Raw genomic sequence first — 12,775 nt, forward strand, 5'->3', positions numbered from 1 at the left:
ATAAATGCACTCTGCATTTATAGCCAGGCATTTGTTAGAGATGTCTCCTTGGCAAGATATGCCAAAAGTTGCATATCGACTTTTTGATATACAAAAGGATTTCTGACATTTTAGGTTATCCATGGACTAATGTAAACATCTTCTATCACATGTCTTTCTTATACTATGTACACTTCAGATTTACATTGAAATGAGTCTCTTAATTCTTCCAAGCTGAGTTTGGACAAAGTTCCTCCCTCCCTCCTCCACCCCGTCGGTATTTTTTCTTTTAAGAAAGTGACGTGTTGAGCTTAGACAACCTCTGTTGAGTCATGGAACTGGTCTTTGTTAGTGTGTTACCTAGAACAATGTGTAATACAAAAGAGGATATTTTGACAAGCCTGTCAGAATACAAAATCTGTTTTCTATTTCTGATCCTTAGTCAATTACTGGAAAGTTTGAGTTTCCATTTTATTCATTGTTATAATGGCTGGATTTTATTTTAAACAAAGACAGTTTATACTTGTGACAAAGTATGCAGTTAATTTAAGCAAATCTTAAGTGGTGTTGTATTCAGTCTAAAGTACCATCTAGTGGATTTCCTCTTCCTTTTGTCTAGTGTGTTTTGGTAATAACCCTTCAGTGTAGGTCAAACATGTGCTTAATTTGCCAGATGTGATAGGATGGCACTCCTATGTCAATGCTATACTATAATATTACATAACATAATTCACATATGGACCACACCTGATCAGGTAAAAGCTGTTAAATGTGACCTTGCATCCTTTTCAGAGACGAGGCATTTTCTATACTTTATTTGCATGTTTTCTTTCTTTCTTTCTTTCTTTCTTTCTTTCTTTCTTTCTTTCTTTCTTTCTTTCTTTCTTTCTTTCTTTCTTTCTTTCTTTCTTTCTTTCATTTATTTCATTTCATTTCATTTCATTTCATTTCATTTCATTTCATTTCAAGACAGTGTTTCTCTGTGTAGCCCTGGCTATCCTAGAACTTGCTAAGTAGCCCAGGCTGGCCTCAGACTCACAGAGACCCCCCTGCCTCCCTCCACCTCTTGAGTGCTGCTGTTAAAGGCATGTGTCTGTACACCCTAGCTATGCGTATCCTAAGATAGCAAACTCCCAAAGCACGACCAGACTTTGGAGAGGGTCTCATGGCTCTAAATGTTACCCACCAAGTGAATCTGGCGGAGGATTCTGAGCAACAGAAAGAACAGAGCTCCCTAACACCTTGATTGTAATCTTTTTACTGGAGATCAGCTTAGTAACCCCACCGGCAATACTTGTAGATGGCTGTATTTCATTATATAGCAATAGAATACAAATACAGGCATTCATTCATCGCACATGTATACACAAACTGCATTATATATGAGTTCTGTGATGTCAAATATAATAAAGTCAGCGTATCTGAGCCCTCTGAGAAGCCAGGGAAAGGAAGATAAAGAAGGAAAAGGGGCAGGGCTGTGGAAGGGCCAGCTAAAGGCTTGAAGTCCCAGAGATCCTGAAAGAACAGAACCAGGCCTTTGTCATGTAGCTGCAGCCCCGCCCTCCTCCCACTCCCCCCCCCCCCCACTGTGGCCATCAGTCAAGCAAGGGCAATGCCCCAAGCCCTTCCATGTGTAGATGAGGCATCCCTCACATCTCAGACCAAGACAATAGGAAAAGAGACTTGTCCACAGTTAAATAAGCTTAAAACAAGAGTTCCCGGTGCTAATGAGGTACCTAGAGGCCCAGAGGACTTAGCCAATGAGCTTCCTTTCCCATACATTCCTCCCTGCAAAAAAATGTATTCAATCTCAGGCCCACCCTGAGGTTTAAATCATCCATTTTCTGCCACGACAATATAAACTGCTTGGAACCAGGGACTATCTCTTTTCATCGTGATCCGGCCGTGGGGATTCATGGAGAAGGCCTTTGCCTACAGAGCCGCAGTCTGCACTCCCAGTCACAACTGCCACCAAGCCTGCCACCATCAAGCCAAGGACTCTTCTTGCTGGGACTAGCCAGAGCTCCTCCCAGGCTCCAGGCCCCAGGCTAAACGCAGCCCACAGCTCCCCAACTGGTTCTCTACTCTTCTGTGACTCCTAGTGGCCCCTGGATGTACAAGAACCTGAGAACCCCGTGGCCAGGCCTCATTGCAGGCCTGGGATCCCAGATCTCAGACGCTACTTTCCCACCCAACAGGGTTGGTGTCTTGGTGTTTCCCTATAGCCCTCACCTTCACCCCCGCCAATCCTCCACCCCCCAATGTCTGCCTGCCAGTGGGTACAATGAGGGAAACTCTCTTTGTCTTCCTCCCACCTAACCAAGCCATGCCCAGTGAGAGACCACAACCCTACAGTGGAGGAGAAGGGAACAGGGAGAATACATGAATCCCCAAGCAGACAAATTGTAGCCAGCATAAGAAACTCCTTTTTTGAGGAGCGCAATATGAAGTAGCCTTACCCTTAGCAATTCCCAGTCCATTTGTCGGGGTTTCTGTTGTCTTAGGCCCTTTTTATAGCTGGAGACTCCAATCCTCTCTCTCCAGCCCAGACAAGAACTGCTTCTAAGAACCAGAATTGCTGCTGCTCCAATTCATAAATTGCAAATAAAAGAAAATTAAATGGTTTAATAAACTCAGAGTAGTGTTATCTTTTGACAGGAGTAATTTTTGTTACATATTTTGAAGATTTCAGGGTCCCACAACAGCTGGCCAATTGACCCTTCTTAGGAATAAAGAATCAAAGGTGAGGCAGCAGGGGAGGGGGCATCGGGGATCTTCCCTCCCCTGCCTGGAACTCATGAGAACACTAGGTGGACAGGTGAAAGGCCACTGCAGTCTGTTCTCCAAGCGCAAGGCTACGGCCGAGGAGAGATGGGTTCACAGTCACTACTGTAGGGAGATGCCATTCCTGCTCTCTGTCCATTTCTGAGCCATCTCATCTTCCATCACCTGTCAGGTAGATTTCAGAGAAAAAAAATAAAGCTTATTATGTGACAGAAGACTAAAGATAGAACTGGGCATTTTTGTGCCAGTGTTGCTGCTTTAAGGTCACCGGCCTGAACTGGCTTCATTATCTTGTTGTTGGCATCAGAATGGCTATGTCAAAGCAGCTTCATCAATGGCGCATACCCTCAAAACAGAACCCAGGTACAACATTACATCAGCACAAGACTGATCGTTATATGGTCTGCCCTTGTAAATGTGTGTCCCCGATATCCATGCTAATTAAATCAAGTCAATTAGAACTCAGCCATGACCTAATGCCGTGTCTTACACATCCAAGGCTGTTTGTTTGTACCAGTTGGCAGAAGAGGGCAGGCAAGATGGGTAGATAATTTATATGGAACTTTCTAAACAGTGCAGATCAATTTAAAGTGAGTTTGCTGAAGTGACTCATGTAGAGCGATGAGATCAAATCTCTAATAAGTAGTGTCTACGAATGGTAGAGGATGCTATAAAGTTTTTTTTAAAAAAAACCATAATAACATAATTTAAATACTTTAGAGAAATTAACTCAGTTAACCACTTAATGAGTGCCTAATAGGTACTGGGCACAAAACTCTCTGCTTTCATTCATGGGGATTTTTGTTATGTGAGAAAGAGAAAGAGACAAAACATCAAATAATATTATTTGGTACAACAGAGAGCAAAAAGTACTTTTGAAAAAATAATAAAAGAAACAGGGACATTTCATATGGAACCACTCTGTTGGTCTTAATAGTTTTACTTTCAAAATATGCTCAGAATCCATACTTTCTTGGATCAGGCCAGGCCAAGCAAAAGTTCCTTTTGACTGTTCCCCTGCCTCAGCATCTGGCTCTCAATTTATTTCTGCTACATCTTTCAGGGAAATTCTACCAAAGGGAAGTTAGATGATATTTTTAACGCCGGAACCTCCAGCATTTTACAGCAACATCCAGAGTAAACAAGCCTCAAGCCTTCAAAGTCCTCTGCCCTGTCTTTCTATTCCAGTTTTGACTCTTCCCATGTCCCAGCCTGAATAGCCTGTGGATGGTCTTCACACGCTTGGTATCTTCTGCAGGACCTTGGTGCTTCCTGCTTCTGTGTTTAGGAATCATCTCGTTTGTGCTTGTTGTGCCAACTCTCTTGTGGAGTGTGCATAGGGTTGAGATGACGGTCCCATCACAGTAGGGCAAGCAGAGGATGGGACCCACCTTATTGTCTTTGACCCGTCATTCTTGCCATACCATCAAGTGCCATGTGGGACAGTAAAGGGCAGCATAGTGATCTTCTCATTTCACCCTCAGCTCATGCACCACGCCCATGCTGGAATTGCCTTGGCCATGCTTTGGCTCCTGTAAACAGGACTTTGGTTCTTCTTCATGATGGATACCCACAATGCTTTGGAAGTGCAACCCACTTCTGATTCTGATTCTGGGAGCATCTCTAATGGAAGACCATCATTAAGTTCACCAATGCCCATTCACAGGAGGCAGGAGGTGAACAGTACTGGCAAGAGAAGGCAACTGAAATTAATGCTAAGGGCAAATAGCAACACACACACACACACACACACACACACACACACACACTTGGGGACCATTAAGACTTCCTATTTGAGTTTATGCTGGATGAGGTAAAGGAACGTGGTTCAACTTTGCTTTCTAGTGTTTTTCCTAATGGATAACCTGGATAACCTCATTTGCCCCCAACCCCAATAGTGTATATGTGTATAATCTACACACACACACACACACACACACACACACACACACACACATTACTAGACATACATAAGTTGATAGACTTAGATCTTTGATCCATGGTGCCTAGAATGCCAGCTGTGAAGAATTAAGTGGCTAGGAGTGAGTGGATGGCTAAGAGCTGGAACTGACTAGAGGTGTCTGCTGCTGTGGATGGGATACCTTGAGGTTGATTGGGGAACAGGCAACTAGGGGGACTATGTGATCATAATTTTGTGGCTTGGTGCAGGGAGGTACAATAATTATTTTCATTGTATATATAGTACCGTGCTGTTACGGTTTGAGTGTGAAATGCTACCCACCTATGCATGTGTTTGTAACCTGTTGATAGAGCTATTTTTTTGTAAGTTAGGGAACCTTTAGGAGGTGGAGCTTTGCTGGAGGAAGTAGATCCCTGAGGACTGGGTTCCAGCTCTCTCTGCTTGTTGACTCTAGCATACCTGTCTTCTCATGGTGGACTATATTCTCTCAAACTGTGAGTTAGAATAAGTTCATCTGTCTGTACATCGTTCTGTCAGTCTGTCAGAGAGACGATACAAGTAACTGAGACAAGTATTATCTGAAATATAGCTGCCGAGTGAGGAAAACAGCTGCATGGCCCATAGCTTGTCAGCCTTCAGTTAGGAAACTGCAAGTCTTACTTTCACATGTAATTCTGTGGTGGATATATTTCCTATTATTTGACCAATAGTAGATTATAAGAAGTCGATTACACAGGCAAGGCTGGATGTTATAGGCATGTGCACAGAGAAGGTTGTAATTGTCTGATTTGCATTAGGAAATTCAATCTGAAGAGATAAATTGATCATCGCTGTGAAGCAGAAGAACTGACTATAGGAACCAATATATTTACTACACCACTCTCCAGTCCCCCGAGACAATGAGGTGACAAGGAACATGTGTTCAATTCATCTAGTGGGTAAGGACACACTTTTGACAGTGAGATACTCTTGGTTTCACGTTCTCTTTCCATTATGTATGTAAATGTTAGCATGTGTGGGATATGTATGTATGTGCATGTGTATGCATATATGTAGCTGCACATACATGTACATGCAGAGGCCAGAGATTTATGATACATGTCTTCCTCTATTCTTCTCCTCAGTTTTCCAGACAGGGTTTCTCATGAAACCTTGCTCTTTTGTCTCGGCTGACTGGCCAATTAACTCTCAAAATTTCCTGTCTCTGCCCTCACACACCCAGTGTGCATGCAAGCATGTGCACACACGAACACTGGAGATCTGATCTCAGCTTCTGACATTTCTGTGACAAGCACTTTGCCTATGGATCCATCTCCCTAGACCATAGAAATAGAATTATTAATATAGTTATTTGGTTCTCTGGAGTCTAACTTCTTGAGTTCTTTGTATATATTGGATATTAGCTCTCTGTCGGATGTAGGGTTGGTGAAGATCTTTTCCCAATTTGTTGGTTGCCATTTTTGTCCTGTTGACAGTATCCTTTGCCTTATAGAAGCTTTGTAATTTTATGAGGTCCCATTTGTCAATTCTTGATCTCAGAGCATAGGCTATTGGTATTCTGTTCAGAAAAATTTCCCCTGTACCCACATGTTCAAGGCTCTTCCCCAGTTTCTTTTCTATTAGTTTCAGCGTGTCTGGTTCTATGTGGAGGTCCTTGATCCGCTTGGATTTGAGCTTAGTACAAGGGGATAAGAATGGATCAATTTGCTTTCTTCTGCTTGCTAGCTACCAGTTAAGCCAGCACTATTTGTTGAAAAGGCTATCTTTTTTTTTTCCACTGGATTTAGCTCCTTTGTTAAAGATCAAGTGACCATAGGTGTGTGGGTTCATTTCTGGGTCTTCAATTCTATTCTATTGATCCACCTGCCTGTCACTGTACCAATACAGTGCAGTTTTTTTTAATTCAGTAAGAGATTTTATTTATTTATTTATTTTTATTCGATATATTTTTATTTACATTTCAAATAATTTCCCCTTTTCTGGCTCCCCACTCCCCAAAAGTCCCATAAGCCCTCTTCCCTTCCCCTGTTCCCCCATCTACCCCTTCCCATTTCCCTGTTCTGATATTGCCCTATACTGCTGACAGTACAGTTTTTTAACACAATTGCTCTGTAGTACTGCTTGAGGTCTGGGATACTGATTTCCCCTTGAAGTTCTTTTACTGTTGAGAATAGTTTTAGCTATCCTGGGATTTTTGTTATTCCAAATGAATTTGTGAATTGCTCTTTCTAACTGTATAAAGAATTGAGTTGGGATTTTGATGGGAATTGCATTGAATTTTGTATATTGCTTTTGGCAAGATGGCCATTTTTACTATATTAATCCGGCCAATTCAAGAGCATGCGAGATCTTTCCATTTTCTGAGGTCTTCTTCCATTTCTTTCTTCAGAGACTTGAAGTTCTTGTCATACAGATCTTTCACCTGTTTGGTTAGAGTCACCCCAAAATGTTTTATATTGTTGTGACTATTTTGAAGTGAGTCATTTCTCCAATTTCTTTCTCAGCCTGTTTAGCCTTTAAGTATAGGAAGGCTACTGATTTGCTTGAGTTGATTTTATAACCAGTCACTTTGCTGAAGTTGTAGGAGTTCTCTAGTGGAGCTTTTTGGGTCATTTAAGTATGCTATTATATCATCTGCAAATAGTGATAACTTGACTTCCTCCTTTCCTATTTGTATCCCTTTGACCTCCTTGTGTTGTCTAATTGCTTTAGCTAGAACTTCAAGTACTATGGTACAGAGTTAAACAAAGATTTTTCACCTGAGGAATATTGAATGGCTGAGAAGTAGCTAAGGAAATGTTCAACATCCTTAATCATTAGGGAAATGCAAGTCAAAACAACCCTGAGATTTTACCTCACACAGGTCAGAATGGCTAAGATAAAATAAAAAAAAAAAAAAAAAAAAAAAAAAAACCTCAGGAGACAGTAGGTGCTGGAGAGGTTGTGGAGAAAAAGGAACACTCCTCCACTGCTGGTGGGATTGCAGGCTGGTACAACCACTCTGGAAATCATTTCGGGGTTCTGCAGAAAACTGGGCATAATACTACTGGAGGACCCTGCTATATCACTCTTGGGCATATACCCAGAGGATTCTCCAGTATATAATAAGGACGCATGCTCCACTATGTTCAGAGCAGCCCTATTTATAATAGCCAGAAGCTGGAAATAACCCAGATGTACCTCAACGGAGGAATGGATGCAAAAAATGTGGTATATATACACAATGGAGTACTATTCAGCCATTAAAAACAATGAATTCTTGAAATTTTTAGACAAATGGATGGATCTGGAGAATATCATCCTGAGTGAGGTAACCCAATCACAAAAGAACAGTAATGGTATGCATTCATTGATAAGTGGATATTAGCCTAGAAGCTTGGAATACACAAGACACAATTCACATATCAAATGATACCTATGAAGTAGGAAGATCAAAGTATGGATCCTTGGGTCCTTTGTAGAAAGGGAAAAAAAAATACCAACAGGAGATACAAAGACAAAAGGTTTAGCAGATTCTGAGTGAAAGACCATCCAGAGACTACCCCACCCACAGATACATTCTATATAGTTACAAAACCTATACACTATTGTGGATGCCCACAAGTGCTGACTGACCAGAGCCAGATATAGCTATCACCTGGGAGGCTCTCCTAGGGCATGGCAAATACAGAGGGGGACACTCACAGCCAGCCATTGTAGTGAGCACAGGATCCCCATTGGGGGAGCTAGAGAAAGGACCCAAGGAGCTGAAGGGGTTTGCAGCGCCACAGGAGGAACAACAATATGAGTCACCCAGTACTCCCAGAGCTCCCAGGTACAAAACCATCAAAGAGTACACATGGAGTTACCCATGACTCCAGACACATCGGCAGCAGAGGATGGTCTTGTTAGACAGCAAAGGGAGGAGAGGCCCTTGGTCCTGGAAAGACTTGATGCTATAGTGTAGAGGAATACCAGGACAGGAAAGCAGGGGAGGTTGACTGGGGAAGGTGATTTTCAGGGAAGGGAGAAACCAGGAAAGGGGACCACATTTGAAATGTAAATAAAGAATCTACCTAATAAAAAAGAAATAGAATTATTTCTATTTATTACTCAACAGCTATGCTTCCCTCATTTTATACAATGGACTACTGGTCAGTTTTAGTTGTTATCCCGCTCTTCCACCCCACCCCACTGTCCCAATGTGTATATATGTGAGTGTAAATGAAAGATTAGATGAGGCACAGTCTGTAAAGCACAAAAGGACAGTAGATGGAAGAAGCAGACAAACAATTATGTTGTCTCTGAGAGTCCTTCTGATGACCCTGAATCATTACATGAACACGTTATCATATGACACTCATTTGCTTAAGGAAACAAGGAAGCACAGCATCAGTATCATAAATATTAAAACTATAAGATCATAAATAAAACATTTGTATCACCCAGAGGGCTGGCAGGAAACAGCCAGTTCATACTGAGCAATTTGAAGAATGCTACTGTCGTGCGAGCATTGTAGAGGGAAATAACTGGACAATGGTGGTAGAAAATGCATGATAAGATGGTGTTAGTACTCCAAAGTCTTAGCTGAGGCCAGGAAATCACCAGGACCTGAACACAATGAGCTGTGTGCTCAGTGTTGTTGAGACCTTTGATAGGATGATAGAACCTACTTCGTATAACAGGCAGAGGGATAAACACACTGATCTTGTTCAACTCTGCTGGTGTCATGTATTTTAAAACTTAGTGGGTAAAAATGTCAGATGATGAGGAAGGACCATGTGGGCTTCCTTCCTAGAGCTTGGAACAGGGTAGGTTACAGTCTTCTTTTCATCTCCCAGATAAGGATGAAAAGGTAAACAATATGCAGTTATGTAAGATGTAGGTCCCCAGCGGCCAAGACTAAGGCACCTCTGCCTGGATTAGGTCTGCTCTCTTGCTTCTCCCTGGACATGTTCTGAATTTCTATAGATGAGTCACGTGGAAGAAATTTCCTGTAACCTCCAAAGGCTTTGTGGGGGCTGGTGGGCTGTTGAAGGTAGAAATTTATATCCCTAGGTAGACATTTTCACTCAATATGTAGGTGCAAAACTGAGCCAAAATTATTAAGGAAACTGCCTGAGGAAGGACTCTGACTTGCTTATAAGAATTTACACAATAGAAAGATAGGACAGTTTCTTAATATGAGTTCTTCAAGGGAGTGTATAGTCTGAAAAGTAGTTGGGATGCTAAAGAGGGCCATTAGTTGAAGATATAGTACAGGGAGGGAAGTTCTTGTGTAGCACACAGCACAATTGAGGTGTGCTTTGAAGATGTTGATCAGACTCTATAATCTAGAAGAGTAGTTTGGGGGTCTCCAGTGGTACCAGTCAACACCAGTAACCTAGTAAGCAAGGTAGAATGAGACTGGAGTGAGAGGTTTAGGGAGAATATAATATTATAATATAATATATAATACAATAAAATATATGATATGATTTGATATATATGCAGGGAATGCAGTATGGCTGGCTCATTCTTTTGGTACCATGTTAGACCTGGGGCATCACATGGGAGATTAGAAACTTGTACATGTTGACTTTTAATCAATGCAGAATTTTCAAATGTGATCAGGTGAATTTAACAGTTACTTTTTCTTTTCGTTTTCCTAATTGAATTTGTAAAAAGATGTTGACTTGAAACCTTAAAATAATGAGGTTGGTGGATTTACATTAATGAATATAATTGCAGGAATTTACCTAATGCAAGCATCTCCTCAAGACTGTACATTTAATTACCTGACAGTGAAAATAAAGATAGAAATGTACACCATTGTATTTAGGAACATGAAAACAATCATGGTGTATGCCAGATGGGGACTTTCAAATGAACCTTTACAGACATTTGAAAACATCAAATGTCTATTGCTGGGTAGGTGGCATATGCCTTTAAACCTAGCACTCGGGAGGTAGAGGGAGGTGGATATCTGTGAGTTCAAGGCTCACCTGGTCTACAATGTGAGTTCCTAGATATCTAGGGCTGCTATATGCTATACAGAGAAACCATGTATTGAAAAATCAATCAATCAATACATACATATATACATACATACTCTCCTTGATTTTGTGTTTTTAGGGTTGCTATTGTAAGCTTTTAGCTACTATTTTTTAAAATTTCTCCTTGGGAAAATTCAATGCCTATGTGGGTTGATTCACTTCACAAGTCTCTGGTCTAGTCTGTAAAGAAGAAATGAAAGTTACAAGCTGAGGTCAGACCCCACTACAAACTGTAATAAATGCAGAGGATGGAAAGAACATTCTATAGAACTACAGATGTGACTCAGTCGATAGAGTGCTTGCTTAGCATACACTAGGCTCAGAATTTGATCCATAGCCCTTCATAAAATTAACATGTGGCTCATGTCTATAATCACAGGACATAGAAAGTTCAAGACCAGCATGGCTACATGTATTTCTGTCTCAAATGAAAAGAACCTTCTACCCACCCAGTCCTTTCATATACTTGAATCTTACTACTATGCATGATAACCTAGTGAATGGTTAATATGATCTCTGTTCTATATTTTAGGAAACTGGGACTTAAAGAAGTTGAATAGCATGAGGTGAGACAGCTATAAATAGAGTCAGGATTTGAATCGGATATCATCTAATTCTATCTCAAGCCTTATGACCTTCATTGTAATTTGTTGAGCTAACTCTTAGATAGTCAATTATCATATTCTTATATCAATGCACTTTTTATTAGAATTTCAGAAATAAATATTTCACAGACATTGGTGACTTTTACCTTGGAGAATACCAATCCCAGCAAAAATATGAATGACACATATTTCCTACTCTTTCATATCTAAAGTTGAGGCTTTAGATTATGATATCCTGCCTAAAGGCATATACTATTATTGATTCCCCAGATAGGTTTTGCATGTTTTTGAATTTTATATGAATGGAAGTCTACAGTGTGTATTTAAAAACTGGCATTTTCTCAGTTAAGTATCTTTAAGATTCATCTGTGCTGTTCATTTTGGTAATATCTTGTCCATTTTTTAGATTGTTCCATTAGAAATTTGGTGTTACTAATATTCTTGAAGTTTTATACTCCATGGCCAAAACTATTGTATGATATTAAATAGAGTGACCTACTCTTAATAAGACAAGGAGTATTCTGTGTAAAGGGGTATTTTGATGCAATGTCAGTATTCTATTACTATGAACAGACAACATGCTTATGACAACTCTTATAAAAGAAAGCATTTAATTGGGGCTGGCTTACAATTTCAGGGCTTTAGTTCATTATCATCCTGTCAGGAAGCATGGCAGTGTGCCAGCAGGCATAGTGCTGAAGAAGTAGTTGGGAGTTCTACATCTAGATTCACTGGCAGAAGACAGAAAGAAACACTGACCCACCTGAATGACATATTTCCACCAATAAAGCCACACCTACTCCCACAAGGCTATGCCTCCTAATCCTTCTCAAGTAGTGTTAGTCTCTCATGACAAGAATTGAAATGTGTGAGCCTATTGGTGCCATTTTTATTCACACCACCACAGATGGTTAAGCAGATTCACTTATCGACATTCTTAACACAATTGTTCTTGGTCAAAGAATGTTACAGGAGACAAATTCTAATTGCAGGCCATATTTGTTTGAATACAAATTGTTTTGTAAGTACATATGAAAGAGAGGGATGAGGTGGTGTCTCTGTGGCTCTTTAGTTTGTTACATGCACATCAATGCCTCTTTCTTCAAAGAGATCTCAGGTTTAGCTCACTCTTCTGCGCTCCATGTGCTCCTTTGGTTGTAAGGTTAATCTGTTTTTAAGAAACAATGTTGAAAAGTTGTCATAGATAGGATGCTGAGAGTTGGAAAAGATGAATGCAATAAAGTTTAGTTACATTGCATTGTATACAAATTATTATCATTTATATCCTTGCTTATCATTTATATAAACAGCTACCAGTATGCCACTTATATACTTTCTCCTGTCGATCTTACGACTTTGATATTAATATTGGAGAAAAATGAACTATCCCCTTTTTACTAATACTAATAAAATATTTTCTGTTAAAGCTTTTAATTAGTAGTAAGTTAAAATGGCTTATAGGTTCAGAGGTT

The sequence above is a fragment of the Apodemus sylvaticus genome, chromosome 2, assembly GCF_947179515.1.
Source record: "Apodemus sylvaticus chromosome 2, mApoSyl1.1, whole genome shotgun sequence".
In the NCBI taxonomy this organism is placed as follows: Eukaryota; Metazoa; Chordata; class Mammalia; order Rodentia; family Muridae; genus Apodemus; species Apodemus sylvaticus.